Source organism: Rhinolophus ferrumequinum, chromosome 7, assembly GCF_004115265.2.
Source record: "Rhinolophus ferrumequinum isolate MPI-CBG mRhiFer1 chromosome 7, mRhiFer1_v1.p, whole genome shotgun sequence".
NCBI lineage: Eukaryota > Metazoa > Chordata > Mammalia > Chiroptera > Rhinolophidae > Rhinolophus > Rhinolophus ferrumequinum.
The window spans coordinates 46487380-46507939 of record NC_046290.1 but is presented as its reverse complement, the minus strand read 5'-3'; the positions used below and the strand labels follow the sequence as shown (position 1 = coordinate 46507939).

Sequence of the window (20560 nt, the reverse complement as noted above, 5' to 3'; positions counted from 1 at the left end):
CAGCTCCATGTGGAAATTAACCTATCTGTACCCGTGGTCAGCTGCGCCCGGCCGCTCCTGCGCCAGCCGGGCAATCCAAACAAACCCAGGCCGCTGGCCCCCTTTGTTACTCTTGGCTCCCCTCCCCCCTTCCCAGCCAAATATTTATTGGAAAAGAGGTCCTCCTCTTTGGCCGAAGGTAGGGCACAGTTCTGAGAGCTCTTTATTTGTAAATGATTTTTGGCAGGGCCAGACACCCTTAGGAGGGGGTGGCAGGGAACGCAAACTCCATGACTAGAGTGTTTCTAGCCCTCGGTAGGCAGGAGCTGTTTATGTTTGCACAGGGCACCCTAGTCCTGGTCATTAAAAATACATGCACTGTCTATATTTTGCTTTTATAACAGCCCCTCTGTTTAATATGCTTGTTTGCGTTGTTCTAGGGCAAGTTTATACCCTCACCTCCCATCCCCGCCTCCCATTCATTCTCAGTAAGCAAAGTGAAGAGATTCTTCTAGGTTTTCTTTCCTACTCAGAGGAACTAAAACACAAACCCAGAGACTGGTGTGTACCAGCCTGAGGTTAAATCCAAATCGTAGCAGCGTCTGCCTCTCAACCGCTGCTGTGTTCCATCAATTCAAGGGCCCTGAGGATTACTAATGGATTTCTGGTTCACTTATTAAGCATTTTTTTCCTTTATCCTATTATTCATATTATAATTATAGACACACCGTTCGGCTTGCGCTAGCAATAGATTGGTGGTGTCTGTGTCAGTTGTATGGGGCTCTCTGGTGCATACTGCTGCCAGGAAGATGGAGGTGACTCTTTATATTCATTCCCATCTTGTTGGTCATGAAATATCTACATTGTTTGGGAACCACAAATGGCAATTTTCTGGGACCGCTACTACTCAGGATCCATCCATGGTCGCCTTGTCCCATTACTCAAAATGGGTCCAGCCTGTTTGAGGTTACCCGCTGTGTCATCATTCCTCACTGGCATCTAGCAGTGCTGTATCACTTTGCCGGGGTGGTTTGAGCATGTCCTTGAGTGTTATTTCTGAAGGCCTGTGGCAGCCATCCATCCCATTTGCATTCATTTTCCAGTCAGCCCTCCCTGCAGGGCCCTTCACCGTCTTGGCATCAATGAGCTAGCTGTGTGACACTGTCAGGTGGCACTGATCAAACTGTGTGATGGCAGCATCCATGTGGCAGGGCCATAATGGACCCACACTCAGTGACTGTCCCTCAGCACATCACCATTTGCCAGCCCACTGAGTGATATGCTGACTCTGTTGATTCATTTTGCCCTTTCTTTCAAGTAGTGTGTTTCTTGGATGAAAGGCACGTTCCTGAGGTAAAAAGCTTTCAAAACTGCAGGCTTCCAGAAAAACAATCAGGAACCAACTGGCAGCACATTTTAGGGGTTTCAGTCTGACACCAAAAAGATGAACTAGAATTGGCGCTGATAATACACCCACAGCTAAGAACTACATTGAAACTGAGCTATAAATAAAAGTGCTGAGGAAAAGGGAAATCATAGTCCCTCCAAATAGGCATTGCTATGAGAAACCTGCTAAGGCGACAAAAACTGCTGAGCATGAAAAGAAAAAAAAAAAATGAAGCTCAGGGTCCAAGGCAACAGGAGGCCTCAGTCAGTCAAGAACTGGTGGTTCTGTTTTCCTCTGGTTATGGATAATATCTCAGAATTCCTTCCAGCTCTGGAACTGCGGGGTTTAACCCGAGGCTCATTGTAAGAGCATTTCTCTGCATTTCTCACAAGGCAGCTGGCATCTTGATTTCGGGTAATCCTTGTTTTTTTCTTCATCAGCACCTATACTCGATATTGTCCATATGGATCATGTGTGTGGGAACACACAAATTACAGCAACTTTTGTCTTTTGTCGTGAAGGGCTGACAGGGCAATAAACACACGCAGCCTCCCTCCTCCAGGAATTCCTTATCCTCCCTGTGTGGCTCTAGCCCTGTGGATAATATCATTACAGGACTAAACAAATAAACAGTCGGTCCGAATCAACCAGGAGGCACTGGGGACTACACAGTTCCTCTCTGCAAAGATGATACAAGTAAATTTACACTCACAGCTTGGAAGTGCTCCAGCCGCTGTGAATAGCCGTTCAGTTCTGTCAGGCTGGGCAGGAGCTGGGGCCCTGGGCTGACCCCCCAGCTCTGTCTTAGCTTCAATCAATGTGAGCTTTCAGGGTTCTGTTTTCCTTACTATCCTCAACTGGGAACATCAAGGACCAGTAACACTTTTTATGAACGCTGAGCCCAAAGAAGCTTTTACGACAAAGTTAACATATTAAACCCAATGACATGGATGAAAGGTTAACACACTTCTGCCAGCTCAGAGCTTCCTCTTCAAATATGATTTCCTGTGTTCAGGCTGTCACTGCCATCGCCTCTGCCACAGCCCCATCTGACAAGCACGTTGATTCATAAAACGTACATTCCACTTCATCAAAAGAACAGACGCTATCTATAGTCAGAGCCACAGCAAACACTTATTCTCATTCTGACAAACCAATTAACTAATAATCTTGTTTTTCATTGAAAAGAGTCAGTCACAATGATAACATGAACACCACATGAAGTTTTCCTTTCCCAAGTTTAAAAATGAAGCGTCCTCGTTTCTTTCCTTTATACACGTATCTACAGTTCCTGGATGTGTAGGCCTGTTTTTCTGCCTGTTCTTGTGACCGGAGACTTTGATTATTTTTTAATTACGACTTTGCTTGAAACTATATAATAGTTCTGGGTATGTGATATAAAAGAAAAAAAGGATGGAAAAGAAATACCCCCAAACATTAACAGTGGTGGTGGGATTATGATTTTTTAAAACCTCTTTATATTTCTCTGCTTTTCTCCCACCCTCAGCCCCCCAATTTTGGTCCAAGAAGCCTATGTTAATTTTAGAGTCTCATTTTAGATGAAATAAGTATTAACAGGATTATTCTTAAAGGATGTTGGTCCCCTCGAGATAAGCACTGATTTCAGTTCAGCAGGGCCCATGCTCAGTAAAGGTAATCCCAAGGCACGGAGTTCCTGGCTTTGGGTTTATTTGTTCAAAACCTAGGGATCAGGCATTCAGAGGTTCTACCTACATTTATTCAGGATGGTGAAGGGGGGTCAATGGAGAAAAAAAGCGAACAAAACAGAAAAACAGTAAACACACATACAAGTAAGACAGTGTTACTTTCAGCAGGTGCTTTCTGGTATTTATGACCCACTCTGGGGCATAATAGAAAACAGCTTTACCTTCTTCCAGTGCCCGAGGCCTCCACAGGTAATCCCAGGCTTGGGCAGTGTCTGTTTTCACATCTTAATCTGGGCAAACACAAAGGAGTGCACCGCATCTGGGAACTAACAGAAGGCCCATCAAACTCCGAGGGAAGGAGAGGGAAAGTGGGACCACCTGTGGGCCCCAGATGAGAGCGGCCTCGCACAGCTTCTCTGAGGTCGCTGTTCTAGTGAAAACAAGCAGGGGAGCAAAGCAATGAGTGCGGAGGTGAGACACCCACAGACCTGGGTGTTCAGTGGTTTGGGTTCCAGGTGCATCTCTGCCATTGAATGGCTGTGAGAGCCTGGGAAAGCTCCGAATCATTCCCTGGGCCTCCGCCTCCTTCCTTCAAAATGAAGAGGTTGGTCAGGTCTGTGAGTCATCTCCTGTTTCACAGTGTGTGAGGACTACTGCTTTATGTGCATGTGGTTGAAGCTGAATTGTCCAGTGTATGGGGTAAGCCTAATACGTGCGTAGAGCTAGGCAGTGTATGAAGAAGGAACGCCTGAGAGAAAGGCCCTAACGTGTTCCAGAATGCAGTGGGGCAGATAACCGAAGTCATGAAGCTCAGCATCACAATCCCAACAATTTGAGGAAAGCGTCGCCCTCAGATCTGAAACTGGAATTGAGTGGGAAGACTGGGTTGTTCTGATCATTTGTATAAGGACACGTTTGAATTTTCACCCAAGACATCAATTACATCAAGCCTCAACATGTGCCAGGTACTATATTTGGAAAAGGGGCAACAAGGAAGAAGAGACTACCTAATGGTGTTAAGTATAAATGCTCATGGAACCCCCCAGTGCCTGACTTAGGAGACTGGTGTCTTTTGGTTGGTCTTTAGAAGCTCCAGTTTGGTAGGAAGGGCCAGGTTTCTGGAGGTTAGAAAACAAGCTCTGGCCTGTGAGGCCACCTGGCAAAGACCTGCAGGGAGCTGGAAAGGAAGGTGTTTCTGACATTGCACTAGTCCTTCCACTGTTGTCAACATTGACTCAGAATTCTCTCTATGCCTTAAAAACCTATTGCTATGTTGTCTGTATTTTCTTTTGGTTCTTCCATCATACGTAGCTAAGTCATTTTTGAATGCTGGTCTGTCTTAGCTGCATGAAGGACATTAAAGAAAGGGGTTTTACTTGTGCCCAGGCTGAATTTTAAAGGAGGAACTGGGTACTTCAGGGAGCCAGGCATGGCAATGGCAAGTGGAATCAAAGTGTCATACTTTCAGGAGAAGATGCAACTCTGGTAATGTCCCAGGTTTGGTGATAGAAATGGAAATGAAGATTCACTTGGACAGTTATTTCTTTCACCTGGAGAAATTGTCTAGAAAATTTTACCAATTCACACTATGTTTAATAAGGTATGTGGTACTTTTGTTGTGGTTTTTGTTTTGTTTGTTTGTTTATGCTGTTCTTTAGATTCCACATGTAAATGAGATCAATTTAAAGGAGAAACTGGGTACTTCAGGGAGCCAGGCATGGCAATGGCAGTTGGAATCAAAGTATTTGTCTTTCTCAGTCTGACTTATTTCACTTAGCCTAATAGGTCCATCCATGCATTGCACTTGGTAAGATTTCATTCTTTTTTTTATGACAGAGTAATACTCACTTGGGTATATGTACCATATCTTTTTTATCCAATCGTCCATTGATGGGCATATCGGTTGTATCTATCTATTGGCTATTGTAAATAGCGCTGAACTAAACATAGTGATGCATATATCTTTTCAAATTAGCGTTTTGGATTTCTTTGGATAAATATACCCAGGAGTGGAATTGCTAGGTCATAAGGTAGTCCTGTTTTTAATTTTTTGAAGAATCTCCATACGGTTTTCCATGTGGCTGTACCAATTTGCAATCCCACCAGCAGTACACAAGGGTTCCCTTTTTCCCACATCCTCACCAACACTTATTGTTTGTTGATGTGTTGATGATGGCAATCTTGACAGGTGTGAGGTGATATCTCATTGTGGTTTTAAATTCATTTCTCTGATGATAAGTAATGTTGAACATCTTTTCATATACCTATTGGCTATCTGTATGTGCTCTTTGGAGAAATTTTTATTCAGGTCCATGTTTACTCTGCCCATTTTTTAATTGGATTGTTTAGGGGGGTGGTTTTGGTGTTGAGTTGTATGAGTTTTTTTTAATAAACTTTAGATATTAACCCCTTATCAGATGTGTTATTTGGATATTAACCCCTTATCAGATGTAAATATCTTCTCCCATTCAGTAGGATGTCTTTTTGTTTTGTTCCTGGTTTCCTTTGCTGTGCAAAAACTTTTTGGTTTGATGTAGTCCCATTTGTTTATTTTTTCTTTAGTTTCCCTTGCCTGAAGAGATATTTCAGTAAAAATATTACTAAGGGTAATGTCTGAGAATTTACTTACTATATTTTCTTCTAGGAGTTTTATGGTTTTGGGTCTTACATTTACATCTTTAATCCATTTTGAGTTTATTCTTGAGTTTATATGGAGTAAGAAGGTGGTCCAGTTTCTTTTTTCTTTTTTTGCATATATCTGTCCAGTTTTCCAGGCACCATTTGTTGCATAGACTGTCTTTATGCCAATGTATATTCTTGCTTCCTTTGTCATAGATTAAATGACCATATGGGCATAGATTTATCTCTGGGCTCTTTATTCTATTCCATTGATCTGTGTGTCTGTTTTTATAACAATACCATGCTGTTTTGATTACTATGGCCTTGTAGTATAGTTTGACATCAGGTAGCGTGATACCTCCAGCTTTGTTCTTCTTTCTCAGGATTGCTGAGGCTATTCAGGGTCTTTTATGGTTCCATATAAATTTCACTATTGTTTGTTCTACTTCTGTGAAAAATGCCATTGGTATTTTGATAGGGATCGCATTGAATCTGTATATTGCTTTGGGTAGTATGGACATTTTAACTATATTAATTCTTCCTATCCATGAGCATGGTATATGTTTCTATCTATTTGTATCTATTTTAATTTCTCTCTTCGATGTCTTATAATTTTCTGAGTACTGGTTTTTTACTTCTTTGGTTAAATTTATTCCTAGGTGTTTTACTTCATTTTTTGATGCAATTGTAAATGGGATTGTTTTCTTAATTTTTCTTTCTGATAGTTCATTATTGTTGTGTAAAAATGCAACCGATTGCTGAATATTAATTTTGTATCCTGCTCTTTACTAAATTTGTTTTTAGTTCTAATAGTTTTTTTGTGGAATCTGGGGCTCTCTATATAGTATCATATCATCTGCAAATAATGACAGTTTTAATTCTTCCTTTCTAATTTGGAAGCTTTTTACTTCTTTCTCTTGTCTGATTGCTGCTGCTAGGACTTCCAGGACTATGTTGAGTAAAAGTGGTGAAAGTGGGCATCCTTGTCTTGTTTCTGATCTTAAGGAGAATGCTTTTAGCTTTTCCCCATTGAGTATGATACTAGCTGTGGGTTTGTCATATATGGCATTTATTATGTTGAGATATGTTCCCTCTAGTTCCACTTTGCTGTGAGTTTTATCATAAATGGATGCTGGATTGATATGTGATACTTTTACAAGATATCTTTTGATTCTATGATTCAACAGTGACTCTGCGCACACAACTCTTTAATACTTTCCTGACTCATTGATTGGTTCAAAATCCCAGGGACTAGAGCACAGGTTAGTACATGCTGTAACTATGGACTTACATGTCTCGTTTTCCATGTTTGGCAAGTATTCACCAGACTGTGAGTACTCAGGGGATGTGGACTGATGTTTGTTGAATGCACATGTGAATGATCAGCATGGAGTTCCATTTCAGGTGAGAGCAAAATTCAAGGCTACTAAGAAGTAGTAGTTATTGGCACAAGGTTTTTCAAACCTTCTGGCTCTAGCAGAATCAGAATGCTGTAAATGTCCCTTACCATGTGTCTTTTTTGTGTGGCTTAAAAAGAAATGGCTGGTTTTTAAGACTTGTAAAAGCTTCAGTTCAGACGAAATGTTGCTTTTTGTCTTGCCTCATGACTCCCTCTTTTCCTAGTCTTATCACCTCCTCATCTTCCTGTTGCCTTACTACAAGGTTCAGAACACAAACAGCCCATAAGCTGGTAAGTTTGTTTCCTCACTCATAAAAGTTGACACAAAGGGCTGACAGGAAGGAAGGAGGAATTAAAGGCAGACTCTATCTTATAGGCTATTAATACTTGAGTACATATCTCCTTTTCAGGGCTGGAAATAACCTTGATTACGATGGTTCAGTGTGACTTCGCTAGGCTTCAGATTTTTCTAGTCTGAAATATGAAACAGTGACATGTCCTACCATGGCCAAAGGTGTTGTCTGTGATTCTGGAGATGACAAGAATTTGACCAGCGTTTTTAAGTGATTTAATAATTAGAAAATACATCTTATCAAAACGTAAGCAATTCATATTATTTGAACTTATATTCATATTATTTGGTCTGGGAAGGAAAAGGGATGAGGACTACCTTTGTAATTGTGTTCAAATATAAAACAATTTCGTTGACCAACTGTTCTCAATTTCACCTGAGAAGAATGAAAAAAAGGAATGAATTTAAGAAGCATCATGGGGAATGTAAGGCATTTTGTGACACTATAGATCAGTGGTTCTCAAATTTTAGTGTGCACAAATCCCTCAGGAGCTTGTTTAAAATGCAGTTTCCTGGCCTCTCCACTTAGCAGTCCTGACTAGGTGGAAGAAGGGTGAAGCCTAGAAATCTGCATCTTCCATCAGCCCCTTCTGAAGTTGAATTAGGTCAAGTGGTCCTTAAATCACACTTTGAGACCAATGGGGTGGATGACTGAATGGAATGGATTCTTGGGGGTTCACTTAGCTTTTCTTTTCTGGAGCACCTCATAAAGATATTTTTGTTTTATTTCATTTAAACACGGAAGAGATGGTCATTTATTTAGGGGGATGTAGTAGGCTGAATAGTGTCCTCCCCCAAATTCATATTCTTCCAAATAGGCCAGCACCTTGATCTTGAATTTCTGGCCCCCAGAGCCAGAACTGTGAGAAAAAAATGTCTGCTGTTTAAGCCAGCCAGTTTATTGTATTTTGTTATGGCAGTTGGGCAGATTGATATAACCTATCCTTTTAAAAAGAGAGGAGACACAAGAAGAAGGACATGTGACAAAAGAGGCAGAGATTAGAGAGATGCATCTAGAAGCCAAGGAATAGCAAGGATTGCCAGCAACCACCAGAAGCTAGGAAGAGGCACAGGAGGAGCCTCCAGCAGAGCCTTTAGAGGGAGCATGGCCCAGTCAACACCTTATAAGACATGTTAAGAGAATCCCCCCTTTTTTATTAAATATATTGGGGTGACATTGGTAAATAAAATTATATAGGTTCCAAGTGTACAATTCTATAACACATTATCTATATATTTCATTGTGTGTTCACCACCCAGAGTCAAATCTTGTCTGTCACCATATATTTGACCCCCTTTACCCTTTTCTCTCTCCCCCCATCAAGAATCTCCTTTTTGGGGGGTACTTGCTTTGTAATTATTAAATAATATGAATAGATTCACTACTCAATGTCTAAAGCTCTCTATGTTTTGTGGCTGGCACTTTAGTGAACCTCGTATCTAAAAAGCCATTGATTTGCTATCATTTAACTGGCAATCTCCTACTTCCCAGCGTGGGACCATAGTACAATAGAGAAAGGGCAAAGAACGTGGACTGCTGCTGGCATATCAGTTCTTTCCGTTAATAAAACACCCAACTGAGTAATTTTCTCTGGCCACTTTTCCATTGTAAAAAAAACTTAAAGAACATGGCTGTGCAACCAGCACCAAACTTCTCTGATATCAAGGCCTTTTTTCCATCTCCATATGCATAATCCTCCTGCAAAAATCAAACAATAACAACAAAAAAGCAAAAACAGAGAACTTGAGTTGCATTTTTTTTGCTTGAAGTCTCTCTCACTTTTGCTTTTCATGCTTCTTTGACCATAGTTGTACCTCAGCCCTTCCTGGCTTTGTTTTATTCTCCAAGATGGATTTTCTTCTTTCCTGTCTAAAACATCCAGGTGACCTTTTTCTAAATCACCATATGTTAGATAATTGTGCCCAAAGGAATTACTTTCAGAGTGGCCTAAACACAAAAGAAAAACACACATCCAACTTTTTCTCTAGAGCAGTGCAAACATTTCCTTAAACCTAAGTGTCTCAAGAGGAAAACTGACAGAATAAACCTTTCACCCAGCGAGTCCACTCTGTGTAGTGCTTGTACTGAATCCTTCTTCTTGCATTTTTACATCCCTGATTTATCTACTGTTTTGCCAATAAAAGCAGTCATGTTCTTTGATTTAAGTTTTTTTTACAATGGAAAAGTGGCCAGAGAAAATGAGTCAGTTGAGTGTTTTATTAACGGAAAGAACTGACATGCCAGCAGCAGTCCACGTTCTTTGCCCCTTCTCTATCATGTTACGCCATATGTAGCCCCTCTCTGGGAAGTAGGACATTGCAAGTCAAATGCTGGCAAGTCAATGGCTTTTCAGGAGTGGGCCACTGCATAAAGCTTTCAAAAGGGCACCAAACTGAGAGGAAACCAGCACAGGGAGCCTTCTCATTACACTGAAAAATGTCCTTTACGATGGTGATGTTCTGGGTCTTCAGGCTGACATGGCTACCAGCAGTCATACTTTCAGTGGATTCTAGATGAAGTGAGCTATCTTAAATAGTTGATTTTTAACTGTCTTTTAAGATTGGAACAAAAGAGCTGTTTTTCACCATCATGTCCCAACGAACTCCTCACAACTTTCTGATGATAAAGAACATCTATGGAAATAAAAATGTAGGTTTGTGAGTCTTCCCAGAGATTGTGAACTGGGCCAGGGCCAGGGCCAGGATAGACAAAGGGAGTCCCAAAACACATGAAGTCAGATGAGAAACATCCTACTTCAAATTCCCTCGCTGTAAATCAGAGATGAATAGATGCACTGGCATCCATTACCTGATCCCCAGAGAAAACGATTCTGAAATAACCAAATTTATGCCAGACGGAGGTACCCTGATGAGAATCAGCTATCTTTCTGATGCCATACTTACCCTCTATGATTTGAAGAGGTGGGAGGGATTTTACTGGCAAAGGGGAGCCAAGTGTGTAGAAAATATGGCTCAAGCTCTTTTATAAAAGAAACATTGGGATTTTCTCAAGTGTCTGGTGAGGGTGTGGAAGGGTGAGGCATTAGATATTTTCCATGTTCAGGTCAAGTATAGAGGAGGGAGGTGTGGAAATACAAGAAAACAAACTTAAGATATTTGTCTTGGCAAGATTTTTACATCATAACATCTTGGAGCTGAAAGGCCCACTATTTCTCCACTCACATTTTATAGCTGAGGAAACTGAGGTCTGGGGAGACTGAATTACCTGAGGTCACTTGGCCAGTTGGAAACAGGACCAGATCACTAACCTCCAAGTGCATTCTTCTTTCACAAAGCAGGCAGTTTGGGTAAGCTCTAAGTGGGGAGAGGTTCTGGGGAGAGAGGAAGTGGGTCTCTGTTAAACACAGAGGCACAGCAGCATTAGCTGTTTGTGCCTTGGTGGCCCAATGTGCACCTCTTGGGGCTGCATTTTTGAGCTGGCTTGGGTTTTGAATGCCGCAGCCACTACAGAGAACTCATTCAAAGCAACTTTCTCAACTCACTTCACACTGGGACCGCAATGATAGATGGCAAAGGGGAAAGAAAGAAAGAGAGCTGAGGGCCCTGAGTCACTTTGAAAGTCTGAGTCACCATATCAGAGAAGCAGTAGCAGGCCACAGTGATGCTAAATGGCGGTCCAGACCGGCTTTCTCTGAAGAGTTCTGTTTCTGACAGCTCAAGTTCTTGTTTGACCTCAGAAACCTTAATCTGACCATGTTTGGATGAACAGCTCGGAGAGAAAGGCTGAAGAAGTATATAAATCAGGCAACTATTTCAATCGTGTATATGTGGAATCAGCTTCTGGAAGGTAGCTGTCACAGAGCAGGTCACTATGAAATAAGAGAATCTTGAGGGACAAATGAATCCCTTCCCATGAACACAGAGTGGTACAATAGTAGTAGTAAATGCTATTTTTTTCCAAAGGTTGGTTTAGAAATGAAAATAATGGTGCCAGTTATAAAAGTGCTACAGCCTCTGGATCTGCCTGATAAATATTATAGACTTTTAAAATAGCACTTACTGACTGGAAGAGTTCATTGGATAGGGCAGTTTACCATCTACTCACTCTCATAGGATTTTCAAACTTGTAAAAGCTGCTCTTGAAATTTTTCCTTAAAACATACAAAATTTAGCTAAACCATCATTAACTATTGCCATTTGCATGAGTACAGTAGCAACTTACCATGATCATATGCATTCACAGTTACTGCAGGTTGTATTCAAAATTTAATTGTCTCCACGATGAGACGGTGAAGCAGCCAGGTCAGGTCCATACTTAGCAGTCCTCCACTCCTGTTACTTGGGTTCATTTCCAAAAGCAAAATACCTACATGCAAACCCATGTCTCAGTTCTGCTTTTTAGAAAGGAGGAAATTAGGCTACGACAACTTTTCTTAATATTTTTTCCAGTCCCCCACTCCCACCCCTTTGTGCTGGTTTCTCCCGTAGCCTTGATTTAACAGTTCAGTGTAATGCCTCCATTCTTTTCCAATTTTCTCTCTTAATTCTGACATCCTGTTTGGCTTCCAACTCTTTTATTTATTCCTGAATTTTAGCCTGTTTTTCCTCATTCATGACTAGTGTACTGATGCCCCAAATCCCTTCAAATCCACAGCTATAAAAAGTTCTCCCTCAGTTCTTCCTCCTTTGAATCCAAATGCTCACTTATTTCAGTGGATTTAAGCTCAGGATAAGGTGAACATGACATTGTATCATCAATTAGGCACTTTTCAAATCTCCTATGGTATGTATAGTTTGGATTGCTAAATTATGCCCAAAGTATTTCATGAGAGGGAGGTGGGACAATTCATAAGTCGTGGTTTCTAAATCACTTTAAGAGTCTAGAATGGAAGGTGTTTTGCAAATATATAGCAATATCTTTCTGAACAGACATTGCCTTAGCTGACAGAATAAATTCTATTTTGGCAAAATGTCTTGTACAGCTAAGCCTGGATAGGATGAACATACTGTAGTAACTACACTTTGACAGCACAAGCTGCTGCAATCCATCCATCCATCCATTCATAAACACTTGTTATATATTTATCACGTGTCAGGAGCTCTGCTCGGCACTACAGATTAAAAAAATCGCTTTCGAGTTGCTTGCACCTCAGTCTGTGTATATGTGTAGGGGTGGGGAGTTTGAACAGTACACAAACATTTGTAACACACAGAATGCCATTTAAGGAGGAAGCAAAGTGCTAGGAGGGTTTAGAAGAAGGCAGTCACAACTAAAGGGAGGATTCAGTAAGGCATCACAGAGGAGGTGATATTTGGATGAAGCTCGAAGGGGAAGTAGAATTTTGTTTAATACATTTTTTATTTTGGAATAAGTTTAGATATAAAGTTGCAAAAATCCTTCAGGGTTCCCACGTAGCCCTCACTTAGTTTCCCCCCATTCTTCACAGCTTACATGTCCATGGTATGTTTGTTGAAACTAAGAAACCAACATTGGTACATTACTGTTGACTACACTCTACACTTTTGGGGATATCACCAATTTTCTACTAATGTCCTCTCTCGGTTACAGGATCCAGTTCAGGTAACTACATCGCATTTGGTTGTCATGGCTCCTCAGTCTTCTCTGGTCTGTGATAGTTTCTCAGTCTTTACTTGTTGTTATGATCTGGACATTTCAGGGATACTGGTCAGGTACCTGTGGAGTGTCCCCCGGTCTGGATTTGTCTGATGTTTTTCTCATGGCTGGGTTACAGTTAGGGGTTTGGGGGAAGAATATCACAGAGGAGAAGTTCCCTCCTTACATACTGTGTCATGGGGTACCTGATATCTGCATGACATCATGGGTGATGTTGCCAAGAAGAATTTAATGGAGGGAATTGCTTTACAGGTGAAAGGGCCTGCACACAGTGTGTTTACAGGCTAGAGAAAAGTCCAGGTGGGGTCACAGGTAGAGAACTTGCAAAGGAGTAGTAGGAGATAAGCCATGTGTTGACATGGCACTTTTAAGTTTTTAAAAGGTTTTGTAGAAACTAACTTTTTCAAAGCTTAGCGCTTCATGGTAAGGTGATTTGGTAGATGTTATGGCCTCCACCAAAAGGTGGGAAAAACCGAGGCCCAAGGAATTAAGAAGATGGCACAAACAATGGCAGAGCCAGGACTCAGACACAGTTCTCCTGATTCCCATCCCAGGTTTTTTTTGCCCTTTATCTTGGTCACTACCTGTTGAAAAGGCCCATGGAGCAATTGCTGGGAGTGATGGAACAGTGTGTGTGAGTCTGAGGAGTCTGTTATGTCTGGGCCCCACGTGCTCTATCGGGATTTCCCATCTAAACTCTGTGCTGACGAAAGCTAGACAGAGCAAAGTCAGTTCTTACTTCTGAAGAGACAAAAGGTCTTCCATGCAGGTCTGGGAAAGTTTTCTTCTCTTCTGTGCGCTACTTCACCCTCGTGCTTGCCCTGCTATACGTCCCTGAAGGGAATGGTATGCCACTGTGGTTCTAAGTGTGGAGGGTCTGCCATGTAGAGCCTACTGGTAAATGTTTACAAGTACATTCTGTGGAAGATCAAGTAAAGATGAGGGATACAACTCTTCTGGCAACTGGAAGCTCACTATTGGTCTTGGTTGACCCAGGTACAGGTTGAGGGAAGAATGAAAAAGATCAGAGGAATTTCATTTCCCTTCTTCCCCAATGAACTCTGGGACTTTACTATGTCAGAAAAGGAGCTGCAGTTGGTTAATTGGGAAGTTCCCTTATCCTACCCTGTTAGATTTAACATTCACGTGTTTATTTCACAAATATACATACATATCATGTACCCACCACGAGTCTGGATTTGTTAGGCCATGGATGTGAGATAAGTAATAACAATGAGTCTTCTTGCTTTTGAGAAGCTCACCAGCAGGGAAGAGAGTAAAAAAAAAAAAAGAAACTGGTAGGAGAGGGTAATTAACAGCCTGGGCTTCATAGAAGAGGTGATGCTGGATCTGAGTCTCGTAAGACAACAACGCACTTCAGTGGTGGAAAACAACATCACGAGAGCCAGCGTGGAGAAGAGAAGCAGCACTGCACGTCGGGGGAAGTGGGCGCCATTTGGTTTTGCTGGAGCGGAACAGAGGGTGTAGGGAACAGTGGGTGTAGGGAACAGTGGGGGTTGGAGCAGAACATGACTCCTGCTCCAGGCCTCTGGCCAGAGCCATCCTCTGGGGGTGGGGCCAGAGACCTCCAAGAAGAATTCTTGTAGCATTTTACCTGCTATGGTGCCAGCCAGGCACTTGGACCTTAAGGGTTTTGCTTGACTTCCCATTATTGCAACTTGATCTCAGAAGTACATAGCCATAATGCCTAATCCCTTTAAATGTGTTGAAAGCATAACAGCATTTGGTCTGTGATCGGCAACAGATTCTCTTGCAACTAATTTTTACGTAGCTCAAGATTGAGTGGAAACATCCCACTGTACTTAATGCGGTATTCCTGTAAAACTGCAGGGTCTTTTTTTTTTTTCTTTTTTTTTGCTGCGTTGTAGGGTAGGTTATCTGTTGAGCTTTGATATTCACTTGCTCACAGAGCTCTGTCATTATACTATGTCACATGGCTCCCTTGCAGTTTCCAAAGCCATTAAATGCTAAAGAAAACAGGATTTTTCCAGCTCTGATCTCATTATATGTACAAATTCCAAGAGCAGCCTCCCAGAAAATAAAAGTTTTTATACAACAGAGTAGATGTGTTCATGAAAGATATATTGTTTATTTTCTTGGCACAGAGTTAACTCTAAAATAAGATTACTTAATTGAAGAAAACATTTCCTGACATGCTGAGTAGCCACATTTGAACCAGATCTCCTCTCTCTTAGATTAAGTCTTGGGTGGATGTGTTCTAGGCTATTTAATCCATGTGAATATCAAACAAAATCATTTTAACTACTGAGGCATTTCGTTGGTAAGGCAAAATGTAACTCAATACTGTAGGCAACAGCTTGTAATCAATTATGATTTTTAGTTGGGAAAGTTCCTGGGGTTTGTTATTATGGTAGTAGTTTATTTATTTATTTATTGGCACACACACAAAAAATCTTAAATCTGGAAGCATTCAATTTAATTTTTCATTGTACTAGGCTGCTCCTGACTTTGTTTTGCAGGGTAAGTCAGCTCATTTGTTAGTGGTTCCTTCATGCTGTTTTTAGGACTTTGGGGTCAGCATCACAGTATATAATATTACCTATTATCTATTACTACCTATATTGTATATATTATAACATATGTTATAATGACTGGGTGAAGACAATGCCTTAGGACAGCAGCACAATATACTGAAAGGGACTCGTGTCCTTGAATGTTCCTGTGGAGCAGAGCTGTGCTACTCACCTAGATTGTTCACCTTTGAACTGTTACATGTGAGGGAAATACACTCCCCTGTTCTGAAAGCCACTGTATCTGTCAGGGTTCAATCAGAGAAGCAAACACACAGGAAGATATATATGTGATAAGGGATTTGTTTGATCTAAAGCAATTGTGCTTAAGCAGTTTCTGGAAGGCTGTCTTTGTGACTGATGCTAGCAATCGAAGTTAGGCATTTGGGAAAGGAAGGTGAGTGCAGAGCAGGGTAGAAGATAAGGTGGAATCCACAAGCATAAGCTGGCAGTTTGGGCTGCTTCTGACCTTGATGGTAGGAGTATCTGAAGAAGAAGTGAGTGTCCTTCATCATGGACCTGACACACCTGGCCCAGGAGTCAGAGAAGATGGAGGAGGATCCAGGAGAAGGGCGAGTGGTGGCGGGCCTGGCTGCTACGTCACACTGACAGCGTGAACAGGAGATTAGCCCAGCGACTGTGCTGCTTCTCTGCTCTCCACATCTCACGCGAGAATCTCCTTCATGACACACTGTAACTGGAAACATACAGGGAGTGACATTCTGGGAAACAGAATCCAGTCTAGCCACATGGACACGTTACAAAGCCACCATAGTCAACCCCTTGTCAGCTCACAGTATACACAGCTCCTTACGCCGTATTTTATCTCCAAATGAAAACCATAATTAAGGTGTGTATCAGCCTGACATGACACAACCATCACACATACAGCCAAAAACATGGTAACCCTTTCTTCAGAAGAAAGGATTTTTGTTTTCGGGTGATGTAAATTCTCCTAGCTGATTTGCAATCCCTGTAACTTAAATATTGGAATATAAAATTAATTGCTACATAACACATTTTAGGTTAGGTGATATGAGGATGAGGGAGGGGAAGAAAACAAACGTGTTTGGTTAATATATATACAAATATATAAATATCAAAATAAGGAAAAAACACTCAAGCCATTACAGTCCTCGTTGATGCAATGTTTGCATGGTCGTTGCTGGTATGTATCTTTACTTTCTTCCACAACCCACTCCCTTTGGCCTAAGCAAGCACTTCAGCTGGTCATGGTTCCTTGCCTGTGGGGTGACTCACATGTTCGTTTCTGAAGGGGCTGGGTCATTAGCAGTCCTGCTTGAATTGGGATGTTTTATCTTTCCATTGACTTTATGAAATAGGAATAGTAAGAGGTGCCCTAGAGGATCTTCTGCATTTCAAATACATTGTTCCTTATATCCTATTGTGGAGTAATCCCAATATCCCCATGCTTATCAGGAGCAATCATCCAAGCCAGTACAGTATCTCTCTTCTTTTTTTTTTTGATTCACTGGCATAAGAAGCACAAAGTGTTCCGGTGACAGTATCAACTTCCAGTTTACTGGAAGCGTTGTGTCCCTTGGTGGAAGCATTTTCTACCTTTAATTCCTTTTGAAACGAAAATTCTGAAACTTGCAGAACCCAGTTGCAGGAATGGGAATAAAACATGTTGCTAGGGAATCACTAGGGGTAATAGGGATAAGAGCTACCGTTTCCACCCCTTGATTCTCAGACCTATGAAACCTGGCTCTGGGAGAAGAATCACGACATATTGGATGCCTGTTTAGAGATACACTGTATCCCGGAGGACATTGCCCTAGCCCTGCAAGGTATTGTTGCCTAGTTGGTACCATAACAGAGTTTCCAAAAGGCTGTCCCAGTACTCCATCAAGCCAGCTACTGGACAGTGATGGGGAGCATGACAAGATGAAGTGACCGTGATGAGCGTGGGCCCATTGCTGCCACTTCGTTTGCTATGAAATGAATTCCTTGCTCAGAAACAATGCTGTTTGGAATACCGTGACAGTGGATAAGGCATTCTTGAAGTCCATGGGTAATAATAGTTTAGGTAGAAACATTGCAAGCAAGGCAGACAAGATGAGTAAGCATCCATTCTAGTAAGAACAAAGTTACGGAAATTAGTCCAATGTAATCAACTTGTCACCAAGTAGCTGCCTGATTGCCCTGGGGAACTGTGCCAGCTTCGGAGCTTGGGGGCTGCTGGGAGTTTGGGCACTCAGCAGTGGCTCTGGACGGATCAGCTTAGTGAGTGGAAGTCCGTATGGCTAAGTCCATGCATAACCTTCATCCCTTCATCCTTATCATGGCCACTCTGTTCATGAGACCACTGGGCAATGCCAAGAGTGGGCAGAGAAGGGCGAGAATGGGCCATCATCTCCACTTGAGGTCACCATTCCATGGGCATTCACATGACACAAGTATCTCACAACTCAGTGCCCTTTCAGAGAAATCTATTCACATACCTCTTCGTCAGATCTCCTTGTCACCGATTTTCCAATCATGTTCCTTCCAAGTCCCTGACCATCCAGCCAAACCATTAGCCGTAGCCTGTGAATCATTATAGATCGTACCTCTGGTCATTTCTCCTTCCAGCTGGAGCAGGTGGTGCAAACTGAATTGCTGACCGAGGAGACCAAATTTTGGCCTATCTCCAAAGGATTCTACTACGCTGCTGGGAAACTCTTAGGAAAAAAAATAGTTTTCGACTTATCTTTGATTCCTAAACACTGATCCTTGACTACCATAGCGCTTCCATATGCACTCTAACACAAAGTCATGGGAGGCAGGCACTCCATCGATATTTGTGCAGTGAATAGATGGTCCTGGCACCTAACCGTGCTACTGCTGAGCCTGTGAGAAAGCAGCCAAGAACAAGTGCATGCATCTGCTTGACAGCTGAGGTTGCGTAACACGTGAATACTTACAGCCAACAAGTCTGCTTTGATCACCTGATATGTACCCAGTTACTATTCCGCCGTCATCTTTTTATACCAGTTGTTGAGCTAGGTTAATTTTAAGGACACATGACATCAGTTATGTAACATTACATTTATTTTTTTGTTCAGGTTAAGCACAAGTATGTATCCGGCCCTGGAGTCATAACTACTACCCCAGAAGTGCTCAAAGGGGAAGAAAGGAATTTATTGTTTCCTACTACTTATACATCTAGAGTGCTGAAGCAATATGCTCTGGTAAGGTAAGGCCCGTTTCTGACATTGGTCTTGTGTAACACTTTCAGGCTTTCCTTGGTGTTTGGCACAGGATAGAACTTTATAAATAAGAGTTGAAAGAACAAGTGAGTTGTTCACCAAGATCATGTCAAACACCAGTAACTTTCTGAGACGCCTCGAGTTGAACTATGGGACCAGAGTGAGCATAGCATGGGAACGTAGCCCTGGGCCAGGGCCAGGACTGCTGAGTTCTAGCCTTAGCTTTGTCACTGCCTGGTTATGGGACCTTGAGCAAGGCACATATTGTTCCTGGGCCTTGACTTCTTGTCTGAGGACATTTGCGAGTTGAATAGCAGCCACGAGAGGCCTCTGATTCTCAAAGGTGTTTTGCTAAGACAGCATAGTTTTCTAAAATAAACCAACTGTGTTTGGATGACTTTTGGGACACACACTCTCTGGTTTGCTACAGTTACCACCCTTTTCTATCACCTTTGTGAATTTTTACTCCCAGCCTGGCCTCTGGAGCTGTTTGAGTTTATAACTTCTGCACACAATAGGCTCCAGCTCTGACATGCTCTTAGTTCATGGGACTGGAGTGTAAGTACTGTAAGGGCGCGAGTTTGAGGCTCTTTTGATCACCACTGATCTGTGATCCTAGAATGGTGTCTGGAACATAATAGATGCTTTGTAAGTGTTTGTTGAATGAATACATGCATGTATGAAAATGAAACAGACCCATGTAGAAAGGGAGGAGGGGAAACAATGTCAGAAGAGCTCACCCTCCAATTTGGATAAGTTTGTTTTGCATTTGAAATGGAGTAGGAAGGTCTCAGCTTGTCTGGGAGGTCTCAGGTTGAGTGTCACTAAGAGCAGTAACACCTCTGCAAAAAGCTGCCATTGTCAAATAATACAAGTTGGTTTAAATATTAACTGCCATTGCTCAGGAGCTTTCCTGAGCAAACCTGGCCACTTTGTGCAGCCTGTGGTGCTGTGGGCGCTTTAAGAAGCCTTGTCCCGGTGCCTCTGCCTGAGCTCCCAGCCGGATTCCTGACCACGGCAGTGCTGTCTTATGACTGGATCCAGATAAATACCTTCCTGTGAGCTTCCTACTGTGTGTTTTTAAAAATTCCTTTCTGAGAGTACAACCACACAGCATTGCTGCTAACACTCAATAAAACTTTTTTTTTTGGTAGCTGTTAAACTTTAACATCAGATTACACTACACACCAGCAAACTATTCCACACAGGCCTTCCTTGCTAAGCAGAAGTGAATCCCCCTAACTCATCAGCTTTGGGGAGAATATAAACCTAGCTTACTTTCACAGCTACCTGGGGAGAAACTCTGCTAAAACAACACTTGTAGTCCTTCAGAGACTGCCTGGGCAGAAACAAACATTAAAGTATCTCTCAGACAAATGAACAAGATGAAGATAGAGGCTTGAGATTTAAAGAAACAGTTAAAATTAGGAAGGAATGCTGAATTACTCATAAGGCATGCGTACTATTTTCTTATATTTTTCTAGCTCTGACAATTTGGAGTACAAATCTTCAATTTGTGATTAAAAATGTAAATAACTTGACAAACTGGGTCTGACAAATCCAGGCTAATACTTGTCTGGATTCAAGAAGTAAAAACCTGTGTGCTAACTCCACACAGACAGAGGGGACAGAGCAAAGAATTTTCCTGGTCTCTTATAATCTAAAACATCAATGTTGACCATGGCCGGGAAGCTGAAGTTCTCAGTCTGAGCTCCAAACCCCACTGGCACAGTAGCATTTCATTTATAACTTAGACATGAAAGTGGCATCTAGTCTGTGCTGGCAGAGCTGGTGATG

At 41.9% G+C, this 20560-nt stretch overlaps 1 protein-coding gene across 1 annotated transcript in view; it reads left to right on the top strand.

Annotated features, from left to right (window-relative positions):
• Positions 1-18660, top strand: part of FOXD1 (forkhead box D1) — a 47842-nt gene extending 29182 nt beyond the window's left edge. The window contains exon 3 of the transcript XR_004423470.1: positions 18620-18660. The gene's annotated coding sequence lies outside the window, so the exon portion shown is untranslated. The remainder of the gene's footprint in view (positions 1-18619) is intronic.
• The last annotated feature ends 1900 nt before the right edge of the window (positions 18661-20560 follow it).